Here is a 21,182-nt window from a genome sequence, read left to right as displayed (position 1 = left end):
AAGTCAGTGGGACAGCCCTTGAAATCATTTTCATGCTTCATCCTGCTGAACATTTCCATTTAATTTAATGTAGTTCAAGCTGCAGCCACTAGGGGTGCAGAGAAGTCTAAGCATAGTAAAAGGCACTCTGATACTGGGTGTTTTTACACTGACAGTTTGTGACTCTCTATCACCGCATTGGAAACTCACCTTTTACATTACTTAATGTTCTCACAACTGTTTTGCATCATTGCTGCCTGAAGCATCTACATTTGTTTCGATGAGATGAATTCCGGTGCTGCTGCTACAATGTTTTTCTCAAAACAAGTTTTGATCTGGTCATACCTCTACAGGTGTTTCAAACTTGTATTATAGAAGTTTTCATGCATTTTAAAATACTTCTCCAAAAGCCACAATGTGAGTAATTTGCACGAGAATTGACAGTACTTGAAATTTTTACATATCATTGCTTGCCTCATCTTGTAATTTAAATTTGTATTTTTTTTTCAGTGTTGACATGATTTCCAAGCAATCGTATACATTTAATTAAACACTGGTATTCTGTCTGCCCTCTGATCAGAGACTCCCCCCCCCTCACTGAAACACTTTCAGTAGAAAATATAGAAGTTTGGCTACGCAAAATGAGCAGAGCAAACCCACCAATGTAAAAGGAAAATAACTAAAGCAAAATGGTGGCAGGCGATTTGAAGACTCTAAACTTTGGATCAAACTGAATGTTAAAACACCCATTGTCTAGACTTGCCTTTCTCCAAGACTGAAGCAGATTTGCCTGACAGATTATGCTAAATTCATCAACTACTCCAGCAGTGGAGCAAGACAGGCAACCTGTTGGTCTGCAGCTAACTGTTGGTCTGCAGCCTGCTAATAAGTCATTTTCTCCTATAGTCTAGCTTTTCTCTCTTCCTTTCCTTGCACCCAGCTCAGCCAGATCTTGCAAAGCAGTAGTTAGGGTATAGCAGCAAGATGAAACAACCTTTCCCTCTCTTTTCCTTAATCCCCCCTTTCCATACTTTTCTCATTCATTTCTATCTCCTCCTATCTAATTTATCTGTGTCCCTCCTCCCCATTATTTTCACTTCTTGGTCTCAAAACTTTCTCATCCCTCTTCTGCTTGGTGATACAGTGTACTTAAGTGTAATATAGTAGCAATTTTTTAAATTAATGATAGTTTATATTTCTCCATGAGCTAACAAAGTAGGAAAAGGATGCTTCTCCCCTCCTTCACTCTCGACATACATGGCAATGGACCATTAATCTGTTTTTGTGGTTATACATGTGGAACAGAATTTATAGTTCCCAGTTCAGACCATGGATTGTTAATCATTATTGTGCTGGTAGAAGATCTAGTAGCTCTTTGTAAAGGCTATTCTGCTATATGACAAATGATGTAATTTTTAAAATGTCATTAAAATTAGATTTATGACAAATACTATACCCAGTCTTTCTCCCCAGTGGGGACCCAAAGCTGCATTGCTCTTCTTTCCTCCATTTTATCCTCACAGTAGCCTTGTGAGGTAGGTTAGGCTAAGAGTGTGTCACCCAGCAACCTTCCATGGCAGGTTGGGGATCTGAGTATTAGAGACACTCTCTAATACTTAAGTTTGGCTAAAAGCTCTCTTATTGAATGTTGCCTGTCATGTAGATAACTTGGTTCAGGGCATTCCAGTTCCCTTTATTTCCGGCACTGTAACTTCCTTCATCATTCTGGAGTTAGTGGCTAGTTTTGAAACATGTTGCATCATTTTCTGAGTTATGCCTGCAACAGAGACCCTTAGTTTCAGTTCACAAATAGCATGGTGTGGTGGTGATTTGTCTCACCTGGGCAAGGATTTTCTCATGTCTTTCAGTTTTGGCCCTGGAATTCCCACAATCATCCTGAAGCTAGTGGCCAATTTCTAGTCTCCTAGTTTTATGCTCTGATAAGTTATGCCTGCCAGGGTGGTGTAGTGGTTGAAGTGTTGGACTAGGATCTGGGAAATCCAGGTTCAAATCCCCTCTCTGTCACAGAAACTCGCTGGGTGACCAGTCGCCAGTCGCGCACTGTCAGCCTAACCTGCCTCACAGGGTTGTTGTGAGGATAAAATGGAGAAGAAGAAAATGATACGAGCCAATTTGGGTCCCCATTGGGGAGAAAGGTGGGATATAAATAAAGTAAATAAATATATAAGTAAACAAAAATGGATATACAGGCCAGTTCTTTTACTACTGTAGATTCATGATAACAGCAGCCCAAATGATTTGTTTGTTTTGTTATGATATTTGGTTTGAATCAGGGGCAGATGGAATATTTGTCCAGGGGCCCATAGTGACTCTTGGCAGCCCTGTGTGCATATACCAAGAAAATGCACAAGTGTACTGTCATGATGTGCGTTATGTGTGCAAATTACAATTGCATACCTATGCTATTCCAGATTTCACTTTTAAAAAGCCCTGCTGATCTGGTGGGAAGGAAAGACATAGGAAATAATAAAAGAACTGTGTAGTTATTCCCCACATTCATAACATTTGAGAAATTTATATTACATTTTTTAAAACTAACATTTAATCTCTAAAATAATCGGAAGAAAATGAGGCAAATATTTTCTTACAAGTTAAAAACCCAGCATGTAAATCTCTCTCTCTTTTCCTGCTTGTGCTGAAGGTTCTTGTCTTGCAAGGCTGCCAGATCGTCCTTGTCATGTGACCGACTGTCTGATTTCCGACTCAGGCTTTTCATTTCCTAAATGATAATGGATAAAAGATAAAATCTGGCACACACAGGTAATCTTTGCCATCTTAATATTTGTTAAGCTTTGTGATTTACTGAGACGTTAAAGTCATTGCAGGTCACACAAAACCTGCACATTGGATCTGCTTCATAAAACACTCTGAGTGAATACTTCAGTCGTTTATGCTCCTGTCCTTAAGCCAATGTTGCTAAAGAACTGCATTTTCAATAATTTAGAAGTCTTTCAATTTATTTCTGATCCATGCTATAAAGGATGGGATTGGATCCAGCTAGTCGTGATGATTTGTGTAGAAGAAACCTGATGTGTTGCACACATAATGTAAGCTTGGCCTAGAGTGTATGCTTGAATTAAACCAGGGAAGAAGAAATATTTGTTCTGGAAATCTTTTACACATTGCTTACCTATAGCCAAGGTGACCCACGTTAAACAATGTCCATCTTCAGAACGAGTTCTTTGTGTGGCCCAGCCCCTTCCTGAAGGAGACAAATGCTTTCAAAGAGCTTTTGTCCCTGGGCTGCTGGGATGTGCTCACAAAAGCACAGACAGGCACAATTCTGAAGGAGTCATATGATCTGCACAGGAGAGGTTCTGGCAAGGCTGGCAAAGGTGAAACCTGAGCTACATGAGAGCCTTCGAACATCCCACAGTTATAAGTATCGCTGTGGGATATTTGAAGGCTCTCATGTAGCTCAGGTTTCACCTTTGCCAGCTTTTCTATACCCTGAGGATGTTATCAAGGGCAGAAAGAAAGCAATGATGATGGAAGTAATACTTCCACTGAAACTGGAGAGAGGGTAAGGAGAGCCTTCCACAGAGATATATAGATATTGCTTATGTCTAGATCCTTGGCCTAACCCTGGATCAGCAGAGAATTTCCAGCTAGGAAAGGTTATTCTTGAAACAAATGGACAAAAAAAGCAGGCCTTGATTTCTGCAGGAGCTCACAGGAGCACAGCTCCTGAGCCTTCAGCCAGGGTCTGCATGCAGTGTAGAGTTCCTTCCCTGCTGCACACAGATCCTGGGGCATATGAAAATGAAATATGCTACTAAGCTCCTGCACCTTTTTTTCTACAAAACAACTCCTGCATAAAAGGGTGCCTTTACTTTTACATGTTACTTGTATGTACGTATGCGTATAAAGTGCTATCAAATCTCAGTGGATTTATTGTTCCCCCAGCAAGGAGCTTTCAAGACAAGTAAGAAGCAGAGGTGATTTCCCATTGCCTTCCTCTTCAGAGTCTTCCTTGGAAGCCTCCCTTCCAAATACCGACCTTGCTTAGGCTGGTCAAACTTGCTTAACATTAAGAGCCACATAGAATAACCATCAGATGTTTGAGAGCCACAAGACATGAACGTCTCATGATGGAGAGCCACAAGACAAGAAAGGAAAGAAGGAAGGAAGGAAGGAAGGAAGGAAGGAAGGAAGGAAGGAAGGAAGGAAGGAAGGAAGGAAGGAAGGAAGGAAGGAAGGAAGGAAGGAAGGAACGAAAATAAATGGGCAGAGGGGTGGGAGAGGTAGAAAGAAAGCAACTTTAAATGCATTCTCCAAGCTGCCAGCTGGCTTGTCATGGAGAAGTGATTTAAAGAGAGAAATGCCTTCTCCAAGCCAGCCAATGAGGTGCTGGGAGCTTCAAGTGCCACACAATATGTGTGAAAGAGTCACGTGTGGCTCCCGAGCCACAGTTTGGCCACTCCTGGGCTATACCATGCTGCCTTCCCTCCCACTACATGTAACTTAGAAAGCAGGAATTCAGGAGGGGCAGAGGGTTTTGATCTAGGGGGATGGATGGGTTATTATGAATAACCCATTCAGCATTTTGTATTAGTAAACAATGGAGAAATTGGCAAAAAGGGGGTCAGGGAGGCCTCTTAATTACATTCTTGTCATTTTTACTGTATAAATGTAAAAGCATAAGAAGAGCACTACTGGATCAGATCACAGGTCTGTTAGTCCAGCTGTCCAGGAATTAAGATTGATTCAAGTGGATAGCTGTGTTGGTCTGAAGCAACAGAACAAAGTCTGAATTCAGTGGCACCTTTAAGGTCAACAAAGTTTAATACTGATTGTAAACTTTCATGTGCATGCATGCTTTGTTGGTCTTAAAAGCCTCACTGTACTCAAACTTTGTTTGAGGAATTAAGATCTCTTCCAGGAGTGTCCTACCTTCTGAAACTGGAAGGAATCACAAAGCATCTACCTATCTAGTACTGACTACTTTTAATACACTGTCCCTGTAGCCCATACAATGAAGTTAGATAAACCAAGAAGCCAGAAGCCAGACTGTCTAGAACAGGCATGTCCAACATTGAACAGGTCGTGATCTATTTTTTCCAGACAAAAGTGCTGGTGATCTACCACCATGAAAATTACGTTTCAAATTAGTTTTGAATTAGATTTTAACCCACCAAAGTTGAGTTCCACTGCGCCCCCCCCCCCCATTTACAATGCACCTTCTGTCATTTACTGGTAAGCAAAATAAGCAAAACCAAAACAGAGAGACGAAGATCCAGAAAGAACTGCGAACAGTTTTTCTTAAATTTTTATTGTTATAACTTTCTTTAACTGTCTTAACAACTTTCTTTAACTTTTATTGAGTAATTTGTGTTAAATGTAGGTCAAGTATGATCCAGGCTGATCTTGCGCAATCTTTAAAACTTCGCTCTTGCTAATTAGTGAGACATCTGAGCCTGCATTTCATCCACCAGCTTTTTGAAGTTGGGTGAGTATTGCATGAGGGCCAGTCTCAGGGAATCCTGGAGATGCTCATCTGTCATGCTGGAATGCTGTGTACTCTTTGTCATTTTCAGATGGGAAAATGCAGATTCACACAAATAAGTTGAACTGAAACAGGAGTATACAGCTTCACTGCTTGTTCTCAAGTTGGGAAATTTGTCTCTAGGCGCTAGTTTCCAAAACGATTTTTGCTCAGCCTGGGTCTTGAGAAAAATGTCATTTTTAAGGGTTACTATTTCATTTTCAAGAGATGCCTTGTTCAATGAGTAATTTTTACTGGTAGCAGCTGCAGTTTCCTTTATGTCCATATCTGCTTTGAATGGGTATGACAAGTACTCCACAACTTTTTCAATTCTTTGGAAGTCACAGAATCTTTTTTTGAATTCCTGGATAACACAGCAGATTTCTGTCACATACTTCAAGTTCTGAAAAACAAAATTTGGATATTGTCCCAGATGGTCCTGCATATTAGGAAAATGATCAAAAGTGTTGTTTGCAAGGTCAGTCATCATTAGCTCAAATTTGCTCCTGTAGGATGAAACTGTAATCATCTCGCCAATGCATTTGTTTTTATCTTGTAGTGCAATGTTCATATCACTTAGTTCGCCTGTAAAGTCAGCGAGAAATGCCAGATCACATAACCACTCCTCATCTTCCAACTCTGCTTTGTCATCTCCCCTCTCCTTCAAAAACCTTATTTCATTCAGCAAATCATGAAATCTTTGCAGAAATAGCCACCTTACATCTGTGTGCAAAATGATTTCTGCTGCCCCTTCATCAGGATTGAAAAGCCATCTTTGAAGTGATCTTACATGAACTGAATTTACAGTTTTGAAAGTGATGTCCATGACAGTCTTTGTATTGAGTCTCTTGCTTGCCAAAACTTGCTGGTGAATGATGCAGTGGTAAGAAAGGAAATCTGGAAAGTCGTCATGCTGTCTCTCTCGGCTTGGCTTCACGAACGAAGATTTAAGAAGGGTGCAACAGTCCATGTCTGCTGCAGGCTCGCTGGTGGCTGACAAGACCAATGCGGGACAGGCAGGTCCGGCCACAGTGGCTGCAGGGAAAAGTCTGATTTAGGATTGGTGCTGTAGCAGTGCGATTCTTCCTCAATCTCCTTTTGTCCTCAAGACCAGCTATGCGTGCGTTCTCAAAGGAAGAGACAGCCTGGTGGATGGTGTGTCTCCATGCTTTGCGATCTGAGGCTAGGTCAGACCACTGGTGATGGTTGATGCAACAGGTGCCAAGGGATTTCTTCAAGGAGTCCTTGTACCTCTTCTTTGGTGCCCCTCTATTTCGATGGCCGGTGGAGAGTTCGCCATACAGGGCAATCTTGGGAAGGCGGTGGTTTTCCATCCTAGAAATATGCCCTGCCCAGCGCAGCTGCGTCTTCAGCAGCAGTGCCTCGATACTGGTAACCTCCGCCCGCTTGAGGACTTCAGTGTTGGTCACAAAGTCACTCCAGTGGATGTTGAGGATGGTGTGAAGGCAGCGCTGATGAAAGCGCTCGGAGTCGCAGGTGATGACGGTATAAAACCCACGATTCGGGGCCGTAGATGAGGGTTGTCATCACAACCGCTTTGTAAACATTGATCTTTGTGCCTTTTTTCAGATGCTTGTTGCTCCACACTCTTTTGTGCAGTCGGCCAAATGCACGGTTTGCCTTTGCCAGCCTGTTGTCAATCTCCTTATCGATCTTGGCATCTGAGGAGATGATGCACCCCAGGTAGCTGAACTGCTGGACTGTTTTCAGAACTGATTCACCCACAGTGATGCAGGGAGGGTGATAATCTTCCTGGGGTGCAGGCTGGTGGAGAACTTCTGTCTTCTTCAGACTAACTTCTAGGCTGAATAGCTTGGCAGCCTCTGCAAAGCAGGACGTCATATGCTGCAGAGCTGATACCGAGTGGGAGACGAGTGCAGCATCATCAGCAAACAGTAGCTCTCGGATGAGTTTTTCCATCGTCTTGGAGTGGGCCTTTAGTCGCCTCAGGTTGAACAGGCTGCCATCGGTGCGATAGCGGATGTAGACACCATCATCATCATCTAGATCTACTGCGGCTCTTTGAAGCATCATGCTAAAGAAGATCGTAAAGAGAGTTGGCGCGAGAACGCAGCCTTGCTTTACACCTGTGCCTATTGGGAAGGGCTCCGAGAGGTCGTTGCAGTGTCTGACTTGGCCTCGCTGGTCTTCGTGTAGCTGGATGATCATGCTGAGGAACCTCGGGGGACATCCTAAACGTTCCAAGATTTGCCACAGGCCTTTCCTGCTAACGGTATCGAAGGCTTTGGTAAGGTCGACAAAAGTCACATACAGAGTCTTGTTCTGTTCCCTGCATTTCTCTTGGAGCTGCCTGAGAACAAATACCATGTTGGTGGTGCTCCTGTTAGCTCTGAAGCCGCACTGGCTCTCTGGGAGGAGTTCTTCTGCAATGGTGGGCACCAGTCTGTTCAGGAGTATTCTGGCAAGGATTTTGCCTGCGATGGAGAGCAGGGTTATCCCCCGGTAGTTGGAGCAGTCTGACTTTTCCCCTTTGTTCTTGTATAGGGTGATGATGATTGCATCGCGAAAGTCCTGTGGTAATTTGCCTTGTTCCCAGCAGGTGACAAGTACTTTGTGAAGTGAGCTATGTAGTACTGTGCCCCCATGCTTCCAGATCTCTGGTGGAATTCCATCAACTCCTGCTGCCTTGCCACTTTTCAGTTGCTTGATGGCTTTAACAGTCTCTTCTAGGGTGGGGATCTCATCCAACTCTGTTTTCACTGGTTGAAGTGGGGTGAGGTGGATTGCTGAATCTTGAACTACGCGGTTGGCACTGAAGAGAACCTGAAAATACTCTGACCACCGGTTCAGTATGGATGCCTTGTCTGTGAGGAGCACTTGGCCGTCTGCACTACGCAAGGGACTCTGAGCCTGATATGATGGACCATATACTGCCTTCAGGGCTTCGTAGAACCCTCTTAAATCACCAGTGTCTGCACACAGCTGGGTTCTCTCAGCAAGCTTGGTCCACCAATCGTTCTGAATGTCTCGAAGCTTGCGCTGGAGGTTGCTATATGCAGTGCGAAAGGTTGCTTTTTTCCCAGGACAGGAGGGCTGAGCAAGATGTGCTTGGTAGGCAGATCTCTTTTTCGCCAGTAAATCTTGGATCTCTTGATTGTTCTCATCAAACCAGTCCTTGTTCTTCCTTGTGGAGAACCCGAGGACTTCTTCAGTGATCTGCAGGATGGTAGTTTTTAGGTGTTCCCAGAGTGCTTCTGGAGAAGGGTCTGTGGGGCAACTGGGGTCCTCAATTCTTGACTGGAGTTTTGCCTGGAAGGCAGCTTTAACTTCGGCTGACTGGAGACTGCCAACCTGAAACTTCCTCCGAGGGATACCTCCTCTCCTGGGTGTGGGTTTAAAGTGAAGACGGAGATTGCAGCATACAAGACGATGATCCGTATGACATTCTGCACTGGGCATTACTCGGGTGTGTAAGACATCTCGAAGGTCTCTCTGCCGCACCAGAATGTAGTCGATAAGGTGCCAGTGCTTGGACCGTGGGTGCATCCAGGTTGTCTTCAGACTGTTCTTCTGCTGGAAGATAGTGTTGGTGATGGTGAGCTGGTGCTCCATGCAGAATTCTAGCAGGAGGCGCCCGTTGTCATTGCAGTTGCCAATGCCGTGTTTGCCAAGTACTCCTTTCCAGGCTTCCGAGTCTTTACCTACTCTGGCATTGAAGTCGCCAAGGATGATCACCTTGTCCTCTGTAGGGGTCTTCCGTACGAGGTTGTGTAGATCAGCATAGAACTTGTTCTTTTCTGCAGGATCTTCTTGAAGGGTTGGGGCATACACACTGAAGAGTGTTGCATGCTGCTTGTTTTGAAGTGGGAGGCGCATGGACATGATGCGATCTGAGTGACCTGTTGGCAGGTTTTCGAGTTTGGAGGCAATGGAGTTCCTGACCATGAAGCCAATGCCAGAAAGGCGGCTCTCAGCCTTTGACTTACCCGACCAGTAGAGGGTATAGCCAGCACCGTGTTCTTGAAGACTACCTTCCTCAGGGAAACGGACCTCACTGAGAGCTGCTATGTCGATATTCAACCTGAAAAGTTCGTGGGCAACTAGAGCAGAGCGTCGTTCAGGGCGACCACTGTCTACTGTGTCAAGCATGGTTCTGATGTTCCAACACGCAAGCTTTAGTCTTTGCACACTTTGTGAGGCAGGTGCATGCCTTTTCTTTGTTGTTATTTTTTGACCGCAAGTAAGGATGCCCGTTGGCCGCGGCTAGCCAACTGGGGTGGAGGAGACGAGCTTTGTTTAGGCCACCTTTTCTAGGCCCCTCTCCGTGTGGAGCAAGCAGTGCTGTCCCTAGATAAGGCTGCTTGGTCGTTCAGGGTGCTGCCGAAAAATGCTTTCGTCTCCGGGTTAGCATCAGGCGACCAATACCCTGAACCGCCTACATGCAGGATTGGGACTGCGGCTTCCAGTGGCACCTTCCACCTGCCGTTTCGCCCCTTGCCCATTGCTGCAGGACTTGATGCGTTGTGGGTTGTGTATGTGGATATGCCCTTCAGGCCTGCGCAGAGGAATTTTTTTAGGTGAAGCGCAGTGTGCGCGGTACTGGCTCCACCCTTTCACCTGGGGGTCATCTGCCATGGCCCATTGGCGGTATAACCGGATGGGCAGGCTGGGCCCACCAACCTCGCCAGCCTAAGAGAAGGAAAACTCTAACATCAAACCCGGGCAGATAGAGCTCGTTAATGTAACACCTACCACCTGGAGGACTCGCTGCCGGCGTCATGCTGTCTACAGAGGCCTATAAAACCGTTAACCTCACCTGTCATTGCTCTTGCTCCATCAGTAGTGATGGAAACAAGTTTAAGCAATGGAAGATTACACTTTGTCACAAAATTTTAATTGCTAATCTAATGTTTTACTATTTATGTTAATATATTACTTACTGTTAGCCGCCCTGAGCCGCTTTGCGGGGAGGGCGGGGTAGAAATAAAATTTATTATTATTATTATTATTAAAAGACTGGAAAGAGCTGAATATTTCCTGACTGGTAGTTCTCCCTTTTAAATAAATTATTCCAGGCAGTTCTTCTTTAACACTGAAGTCTTCAAAAACCATCTGGATAAAGACTAGTAACTGGGCTATGTGTCTTATATCTGTAGATTCATCCAGTTGGAGCGAGAAAGCAACACAAATTGAAACATCCTCCAACAATTGTTCAGTTGTGTCTCCACACATCTTTTCTATTCGCCACATGATGGTGTTTCTTGACAATTGTATATCTTGAACAGCAGCTATGATCTCTTTCTTAGTCTTGAATCCTTCAAAAAGATTGTCTGCTGCTTTAAGAAAACAATCTTTTTATGAATTCTTCATTGAAAGGTTTGCATTTCTTTGCGATCAGGTTGCTGACCTTGAAGGATGCCATGTTTGCATTGACCAAATGTGACCTTGGCTTCGCCATCAACTGTTGCTGTGCAGCCAATTTAGATTTAAGTTCTTTGAGCTTCAGTTTACGAATTTCACTTTTGGGTGGAAAATCAGCATCAAACTTATTGCTACGCAGAACCTTATAATGATGCTCCAGATTACCCTTTTTAGGCAAGGATACAGCAGCGTTACAAAGTAGACAACAACACTTGTTTTTCACCATAATGAAGAAGTAGTCTGTTTCTCATTCATCATGAAAGCGGTAGGTTTTGCTCTTCTTTGGAGCACTCATCTTCGTTATACTGGGGTGGCTGGGGTGCTAAGTTAACACTGGCTGAATCTGTTCCAAAACTGTCACTGTCCCACAGTATTAAAGATCAACAGGAACTGAAGACCTCTGGATGATGCCAAAACCACACATGCAGTTCTAAAAGTAAAAATAAGAATTCATAATACTGGCACCAATAATCAAATACCACCATACCAAACAATCATCAAAAAAACCCAGACACCTGTCCAGCAAACCATGAGACCAAGTGGGGCTGGTGATCTACCTCTGACCTCTCCGCAATCTACTGGTAGATCGCGATCTACCTGTTGGACATACCTGGTCTAGAAGTATGATCTGGATGGTGCAATCATGGTTACTCAGCAGTGTAGAAAATACACTCTTCAATGCTCATGTGGTATTTTTAAAATTGTTACTTCCCATATTCAATGGCTAAATCTTTATAGGTTGGAACAATAATTAGGAGATTTCCAAAGGAGTTGGAACAATATTTAGGAGATTTCCAAAGGCAGTTTACTAATATCTACATTTGCCTAGGGAAGAAAAAAGACAAAACATACTGTCTTTATTCAACCACCAAAGTAATTGAGTAATATACATATTGTCCAATTAACCTATGCTTTTATATCTTGCTGCTTCCTTTAAAGCAATGTGTTTGCACAAAGAGTTTTCCATCAAGCTTTTAAGTTCTCTAACCCTTTTACTTGGTTGTAGGTTGTCAACGTTACTATTCATTTGAATTTCAGGTCTCTGAATAAGACATTGTCCTCAGGGTTTTGAATTGCTTGGATGGCAGTATGAAAACACCTGAGCTTGTACCTTCATATTCTATTGTCTCTGATGAAGAATTCTTTGTAGCAAAATGCCTCTTCTTATTTGCAAGATATCTCCTTTCCTGACACTTTGAGACATGGTGATGATCAAGGTACATAACTGAGTTTTAACCCTATAAGTGTCAGTTATGGAAATGTTCAACCTGCCAATGACAATGGCTCAAAGTTTCCTGAGTAGTGTTTTTTTTTTTGCAGAAGGCGGAGAAATGCATTAAGGTTTTCTTTTAGTAATTGCTGTACATATAAATTCAAATCTAGATACAAAATTGCAGCTGAATGGATGGGGGGACTTTACATGGATGAGACCATTTCAGTATTCTTCCCCATGCATCTGCCAAATCATATTGGAATTACTGTGTCAACATCACCAAGCCCCAGGAAGGTACAACAGTGGAAATCCCACATGATGGTTAAATACAAGAGCATTTCATTGACTATACAGCTCTTCAACTTAAGTTACCAGCTTCCGAGTGGAAGTGGGGATGTCCTGAAATTACAAGTGATCACCAGACAATGGAAATTTGTTGCCCTGGACAAAATAGCTCATTTGGAGGGTGGTCTCTATGGCATTATATCCCACAAGTCCTGCCTCTTTGCAAACCCACCTATCCTAACCTGGATTTGGGAATGTTATCCACAAGACTACCAAACAACTGAGATTTCCTGGCAGCCATACCAAAGTAAATTTAAAGTATGTCTGAATGGGAACAGCTATGATTCACCAGCACTTACAGCATTCAGTGAAATCTCCTCAAGTAAACACAGGAACATAGAAGGTGGAAAGAGAAAGAATTTGCTAGGGTCCTTCCCTAGACTGACAAAGAGCATACCGGCTTACCAGGACTTTTTTTGTAGAAAAAGCCCAGCAGGAACTCATTTGCATATCAGGCCACACCCCCTGACATCACCATTGTTTCACACAGGGCTTTTTTTGTAGAAAAAGCCCAGCAGGAACTCATTTGCACAGTAGGCTGCACCTCCTGATGCCAAGCCAGTAGAAACTGCATTCCTGTGCGTCCCTCCTTAAAAAAAAAAAAAATTAAGCCCTGGGCCTTACTATGCCACAAGCAGGATCCAGGGGTAAAAAATTCTCAGTTTTTTTTTTTGGGGGGGGGCAGTGGCAAACCTGGAAACAGAGTAGAGCCACAGGTCACCATCCAAAAGGATAGTTCAAAAATAAGTGGTGAAAAACAGAACTTTATTACATAACAATAAATTATTACAAGTAACTAAAGTACTAATTAGAACAAATATACTCTATTTATATATCGCTAGAATTATTTCTTAATGTATTTCTTCCAATTGGTGCTGTCTTTATGAGCTCATTAGCTATAATGTTCAGATCCATCTCCCAGGAGAACTATTTATGTCTGTGTGATTGAGCCTGGCTTGCCCCATGCCTGACCACAGAGAAGCCTTTATCCCATGAAGGCATGAGAATGATCTTTCTGGTGTACAGGATGAAACAGGTGCAGTAAGACCTATTTTAACCAGCTTTGTCAATTCTGGCAGTAGCCATTGCTTGCTTTTCCACTCAGAAGATCAGCCACATCCTGAAGAGCTGAAAGTTTAACTTTCTGCTCCCTTGCATCATCTAATATAATATCACAATGCATTCAAGTCAGCTGTGTGAAAACCTGCAAATATGTCCTATCATCTTCTATAAGGAGGTTTTCAGATGTTCGCTCATATCTGAGGAAAAGGATGTGTAAACTGCTGCTAGTATCATCAATGTTTTTCTAAAAATTTTTCCTGTAGAGTTCCTTAGGAGAATCAATCTGGTGAGGTTTTACCAGGCATCAAGATGGTTTAGAATCTGCTTTCTTTTGTTAAGAAAGTTCAGGAATCTCCATATCGAGTCCTTTTGCTATCATGGTGGCATTGGCAAGAGCTCTTGAAAGTTGTTTCACAGTTGGTTTACACTTTTCTTGACAGAAGCAAAAAAGAGGGTCTATTACATGGAACTGTAGCTTACTTTTTTGCAGAGGTGCATTTAGTATTTCAAAAAAGGCTAAATGCAAGCAGTAATAACTACAGCATAACATAGGATGCAACTGCCACAGGTTTTGAGCATATCCAGGGCTTTTTTTTTTTAGCAGGAATGCATAGGGACGCAGTTCCAGCTGGCTTGGCATCAGGGGGTGTGGCATAATATGCAAATGAGTCCCTGCTGTAGAGTTCCTATGAAAAAAGCCCTGAGCATATCTGCTTTGTCCCCAAGATTTCCTCTCTCTTCAGATAATACAATCTCAAGGAACTTGTTGTGTCCTAGGTTCAAATGGAGAACTGTTACTTTTGGAGGGAAGCTGAACAAGCCAAGCTTGTACTCCACACCAGGGTTCCAGAGAAGGCCTAAGCGTGCCCAATCAGGGGAAGGATTGAAACATAAGTAGCCAATCAACATCTAGGCTCATACTGTACCCTGATAGGCCCTTAGGCCTCTGTAAATAGCCAATCCATGTACATAGTTAAGGTCCAATCAGAAGGGGGCAAGAATTGTATAAAGGAGCGGGAGGTTTGAAAAGAGCTCAGTCTGTGTTGGTGTTCCTGAAGTAAAGCTTGCTGAAATCACTCTCCGACTCTGGTCTCTTACTGTGCCGACCCCAGTACTTTACGCTGGCAACGAGGATGGGATGCCAGTAAGAACCAGCAACAGAACCAGGAACACGGAAAGGTGGCTAAATCCAAGCCATCTGGGTCCGCACCTCCGCTCTGCGCACACCCCATCTCTCAAGCCGCCCAGACACGCTGCCAAGAATGGAGGCTTCAGCTAACCTCCTGCAGCCCTTTAGCATCGATCGCCCCGAGCTGTGGGACTTGTGGGTCGAAGGCTTCCAGTCATACCTGACCTTCCGGAAGATTACAGAGACTACCATGCAGAGAGCTCTGCTTATCAGTACGAGTGGCACGGAGACCGTGGACTTAGCCAGGGCTCTTCTCCAACCCAGGAAGCTCTCAGAGACGCCGGTGGACGACATCATCAGCGCTCTGGAGAAGTATTTCCAGCCCCAGCCAACCAAGCTCACCTGGCACTGGGACTTCCGACAAAGGACACAGAAGGCAGGCGAAACCACGATGGCGTTCTTGACAAGCCTGCGCCGGGTGGCAAGCCGATGCAGTTTCGCAGACCTCAACGAAGCCCTTCTCGACCATTTTGTATGGGGCTTGAGGGACGAAAAACTAGTACAGAAACTCCTGTCCCTCTCCGAGTGCGACCTAACAAAGGCAATCGATGTGGCCACCAGCTGGGAGAAGGGCAGATCAGCAGAGCCACGGCTGACAAGACAGGCTGCGGCACACCAGATCAACCCTGAACCATCTACAGAGGACTCAGACGAGGACAAAGCTCTACAAACCGGCTATCGTTCAACAGGAAGGAAGACCACCCATGCCCCACAGGGCATGAGACACAAGACACCACCTGCACGTGCAAGCTGCGGGAGCCAGCACGAGCGAAAGACCTGCCGATTCCGGAATGCCACCTGTCGACTCTGCAACAAGGAAGGCCACATCGCCTGTGCCTGCAGATCCACATCCCGAGCACGCGTCCCGCAAAGATCTGCGCACTCCGAAGGCCAGCCAGACTTCGAGACCGACGCTCTCCACGCCCACCCATACCCGGTACAGTACCTACCCTCGCCAGTCAGGCCCTCCAAAATCCGGGTCAATGTTGGGATCGGGGGGGTGCCCTGCCAAATGGAGGTGGACTCTGAGTCAGCATCATCTATTATAGCGGCAGAGACATTTTTTAAAATCCCCACCAGGCTGAGGCCTCGTCTCAGGGACCCGGGGTTTACCTTAGTGGACTTCCAGAAGAATAAGGTGCCTATCTTGGGAGTGGGCCCGGTCCCAGTCCAATACAAGGGGTTCAAGGGCCAGCTACAAGTGCTAGTGGTCAAGAACCACCTTACAAACCTTTTGGGTCTCGACTGGTTCAAGCCCCTGGGAATAGAGATCAGGGGGGTCAATAAGACTGTCGGAGTGGACTTTAACAAGGTTTGTGAAGAGTTCCCGGCCGTTTTCGATGGCACCTTGGGCTGCTACACGGGTCCCCCGGTTACACTACACCTTGAGCCCACAGTGCGGCCTATTAGGCTTAAAGCGCGGCGAGTTCCATTCGCGCTCAAGCCTAAAATTGAGGAGGAACTGGATAAACTGATTGCACAGGGAATACTAGAGCCTGTCACCCATGCAACCTGGGAAACTCCCATCGTGACTCCAGTCAAGCCCAGTGGGGAAGTGCGGATTTGTGCAGAGTATAAGTGCACCCTCAACAAGGCTCTTCAGGCCCACGCATACCCTGTGCCCATCGTCAGCCACGTTTTAGCCACCCTAGCCGGCGCAAAATTTTTTGGCAAGTTGGACTTGGCCCAAGCTTACCAACAGCTGCCGGTGGATGAGGCCACGGCCAACGCCCAAACAATTGTGACCCACCGGGGGGCCTTTAGAGTAAAGCGGTTGCAATTTGGCGTGAGTGTGGCTCTGGGGTTGTTCCAGGAACTCATGGACTCTCTTTTAAAAGGACTTCCCGGAGTCACTCCATTCTTCGATGATGTGCTGATCGCGGCAGCCTCGCCTGAAGAATTCGCCGCCCGCCTTAGAGGAGTCCTACAACGTTTTGAAACAGCCGGCCTCAAGGTCAAACGGGAGAAGTGCCTCCTGGGCGTGGATCGGGTGGAATTCCTGGGGTTCTCCATCGATGCCCAGGGGGTCCATCCCTCTGACGCCAAGCTGCGTGCCATCAGAGATGCTCCAGCGCCCACCAACAAGCAAGAACTCCAGGCCTTCCTCGGCCTCCTAAACTTTTATCATGCTTTTCTCCCCCACAAGGCAGCGGTGGCCGAACCCCTGCACCGGCTTCTAGACAAGAACCGACCCTGGGCGTGGGGCCGCCAGCACGCTAAAGCCTTCCAGGATATCAAGGGCCTCCTGATGTCCAACTCCGTCCTTGCCCATTTCGACGAGACCCTGCCCTTGGTCCTTGCATGTGACGCATCCCCTTATGGCGTGGGGGCAGTTCTGGGCCACCAACTCCCTGATGGGACTGAAGTCCCTATCGCGTTCTACTCGCGGACTCTCTCGTCGGCGGAGCGGAACTATGCCCAAATCGACAAAGAAGGGTTGGCAGTCGTGGCCGGCGTCAAAAAATTTCATGATTACATCTACGGCCGGCCCTTTACCCTTTATACGGACCACAAACCCCTCTTGGGCCTCTTTGCATCGGACCGGCAGACCCCTCAGGTGTTGTCCCCACGGGTCCTCCGTTGGTCCATTTTTCTAGCCGGCTACACCTACACCCTAGTGCATCGCCCGGGCAAGGCAATGGGCCATGCTGACGCCCTGAGCCACTTGCCCTTGCCTGACGTGGATCCTGATCCAGCCCCGGCTCATCAGATCCTACTGATGGACATGCTTCTGGACAGGCCATTGCTCGCCCGCGACGTTGCTCTCCGCTCGTGATCCAGTCCTCTCCCGTGTCTTGGACTGGGTGGGGAGGGGGTGGCCCAAGGGCTCGACTGGGCCGGAATTTACTCCGTTTGCAGCCCGGAAAGACGAACTATCCACCCACAAAGGCTGCCTACTATGGGGCAACAGAGTCGTCATCCCCAAACCCTTGCAAGACCAAGTGCTTAGAGCCCTGCACGAGGCACACCCGGGCATAGTCCGCATGAAGGCTCTCGCACGGAGCTATGTCTGGTGGGCCGGCCTCGATGCAGAAATTGAGGCTTGGGTTAAAAGGTGCCCGACATGCCAGGTGTCAAGGCCTGACCCCCCAGGTGGCCCAGTGCAACCATGGGAATCCACCAAAACCCCCTGGTCAAGACTGCATATGGACTTTGCTGGCCCCTTCCATGGGCGGACTCTACTCATACTAGTGGATTCATACTCCAAGTGGTTGGAGGTGGTCCAGGTGCCCTCGCCATCATCGCAGGCGACCATCACGGCTCTGAGGGCCATCGTTGCAACCCACGGGTTGCCGGAGACCATCGTCACCGACAACGGCACAGCATTCACGTCCGCAGTGTTCCAGGACTTCTTAGCCAGGAACCTCATCAGGCACATTCGCTCTGCCCCGTTTCATCCAGCCACCAACGGCCAGGCAGAGCGGATGGTGCGCACGGCAAAGGAGGCCTTGAACCGTCTGGGCCCCTCAGACTGGCCAAAAGACTTGGCGTGTTTCCTAATGTCCTACCGGACCACACCCACCGCCTCCACAGGTCGCAGTCCAGCCGAACTCCTCATGGGCCGCCGCATCACCACACTGCTGGACAAGCTGCACCCTGACCGAGCCCCAGACAGGCGACCGGCGCCGGAACACCTTAAAGCCCCCAGAGGGTTCTACCCAGGTGAGACAGTGTGGGCACGGAACTATGCCACCAGTGGCCCCGCCTGGCTCCCTGGAAAGGTGGACCACGTCACCGGACCGGTCTCCTATGCAGTGACCGTGGAGGGTGGACATCTCCTGAGGCGACACATTGACCAACTCCGTGGTCGCCTGCCTGCCGGGGAGCCAAGGTCAGAGGCTCCAGATCCGGACAACATAAGTCCCCGTGAGCCTGACACAGAACAGGGTTTCGTAGAGCTCGCTTCGGCCCAGCAGGAGGAGACCCCCGACCGCGCAGCTGAACCCAGGTCTCCCGGGGCCGCCGTCCCAGATGTCTCCAGCTCTGCAGCCGCGGAACCACCAACCGAGTCGGAACGCCCAGTCCCCTCGGAGCTCCGACGCTCGACACGAGACCGCCGCCCTCCGGCATATCTCCAGGACTATGTCACCTGATAGCTGGAACTATGGGGGGAGGGGTGTTGTGTCCTAGGTTCAAATGGAGAACTGTTACTTTTGGAGGGAACTGTTACTTTTGGAGGGAACTGTTACTTTTGGAGGGAAGCTGAACAAGCCAAGCTTGTACTCCACACCAGGGTTCCAGAGAAGGCCTAAGCATGCCCAATCAGGGGAAGGATTGAAACATAAGTAGCCAATCAACATCTAGGCTCATACTGTACCCTGATAGGCCCTTAGGCCTCTGTAAATAGCCAATCCATGTACATAGTTAAGGTCCAATCAGAAGGGGGCAAGAATTGTATAAAGGAGCGGGAGGTTTGAATAGAGCTCAGTCTGTGTTGGTGTTCCTGAAGTAAAGCTTGCTGAAATCACTCTCCGACTCTGGTCTCTTACTGTGCCGACCCCAGTACTTTCAGAACTCAATCAAGCTATTTCTCCTAGAAGATGTCCAGGAACATTTGATGCTCCATTGGAGTACTGGCCATGACCACTGTCAAGAGGAAGATCACGGCAACACAGTACAGATTTCAAAACAGAAAAAAAGAATATTTACCTATGGCAGTATCAGTTTTATAAAAGCCAAAATTAATTCATCCACAAATATATCTTCTTTAGCTATGCGGTAGCAAGGTGAAACTGGTTGGGCAGAGAGAAGGAAGAAAGGAGTACCAAGCATAGGAGCGGAACATTGGAAGTTTCTTCCTCCTCTTTTCAGGCCATGTAGGAAAGGAAAGAATTAATGAAAGGAGGATCCAGGTAGGCAATGCTAGGGAAGGAAGGAGAAAACCTTTTTCTTGAAAGCACCCCTCTGACACTGTCATCTAGCACAACTGCCCCTCAGAAGCCTGCCCCCCTTGCTTCTTCCTCTGTACCCTAAGAAAGGGTGGCAAGTTCAATGTGGAGCAAACAGCTGAGGCACTGAAGGGAAAAAGCAGAGTGAGGGAAAAGAAAAATGGGGTTGGTCTCTTTCTCCCCCCCACTTGCCAGAAAATACCACGGTGGCACAAAGTGGACTTCTGCTTTTTTCATGTTCCCTCCCGCTGTTACTTTCCCATTGCATGCAGCACCTTCTCTGCTTTAAGCAATCCAGCAGTCTGAGAGGTAGCTTGTCCAGCTACTCTCTGGTCTCACCACCCCAAGGCTTGTAGAGCTGCCACTGCTGTTTCTTTCCACTGAAGCCCCCTTGGTCCTCTGGCAGCTTTCTATGAGGCCCTGGGCAGTCAGGGACCCTCCAGCACAGCCCACCAGGCAAGGGTAAGGACTCCCATCCCAGGCCTGGTGCCCCAGATGCCCTATAGCTCTGACTGCCCTTGGACCTGGCCAGAAGAATAATAATTGGTTTTATACCCCAACCTTCACTACTCAGTCTCAGAGGGGCTTACAATCACCCTCCCTTCCTCTCCCCACAACAGACACCCTGTAAAGTATGTGGGTCTGAACTGCTCTGAGAGAACTGTTACTGACCAAAGGCCATCCAGCTGGCTGCATATGGAGGAGCGGGAAATCAAACCTAGTTCTCCAGATTAGAGTCTGCCACTTTTAACCACTACACCAAACTGGCTCTCCTGTAGAGTTCCTTAGGAGAATCAAACTGGTGAGGAGAATGAAACTGGTGAAGAAGAGAATGGTGGTGTGGGGCCTCTATTATGATATAGGGTGTTTTAACATTCAGTTTGATCCAGAGTTTTAGAGTCTTCAAATTGCCTGCCACCGTTCTGCTTTAATTATTTTCCTTTTACATTGGTGGATTTGCTCTGCTCATTTTGTGTAGCCAAACTTCTATATTTCCTGCTGAAAGCGTTTCAGTTTGGGAGGGGGGGGGTCTCTGATCAGAGGGCAGATGGAATACCAGTGCTTAGTTAAATGTATACAATCGCTTGGAAATCATGTCGACACTGCAAAAACAATACAAATTTAAATTACAAGATGAGACAAGCAATGATATGTAAAAATTTCAAGTGCTGTCAGTTCTCATGCAAATTACCGCACCTTGTGGCTTTTGGAGAAGTATTTTAAGACGCATGAAAACTTCTACAATACAAATTTGAAACGCCTGTAGAGAAATGACCGGATCAAAACTAGTTTCAAGAAAAACATTGCAGCAGCAGCGCCAGAACTCATCTCACCGAAACAAATGTAGATGCTTTGGGCAGCAATGATGCAAAACAGTTGTGAGAACAAAGACAACAACAACAACAACAACAACAAAATTTTATTTGTATCCCGCCCTCCCCGCCGGAGCAGGCTCAGGGCGGCTAACAACACAATTCAAGTTTAACTATACAAATAGATAAAATTACATTTAAACAACATGAACATTTAATTAAAAATCTGCTTAAGTTTTAAAATTAAATTAAATTATATTAGTAAAAGTGCTAATGCTATGCT

This window comes from Heteronotia binoei, chromosome 1 (assembly GCF_032191835.1).
Source record: "Heteronotia binoei isolate CCM8104 ecotype False Entrance Well chromosome 1, APGP_CSIRO_Hbin_v1, whole genome shotgun sequence".
NCBI lineage: Eukaryota > Metazoa > Chordata > Lepidosauria > Squamata > Gekkonidae > Heteronotia > Heteronotia binoei.
The sequence above is the reverse complement of the archived record's forward strand: the minus strand, read 5'-3'. Positions refer to the sequence as shown.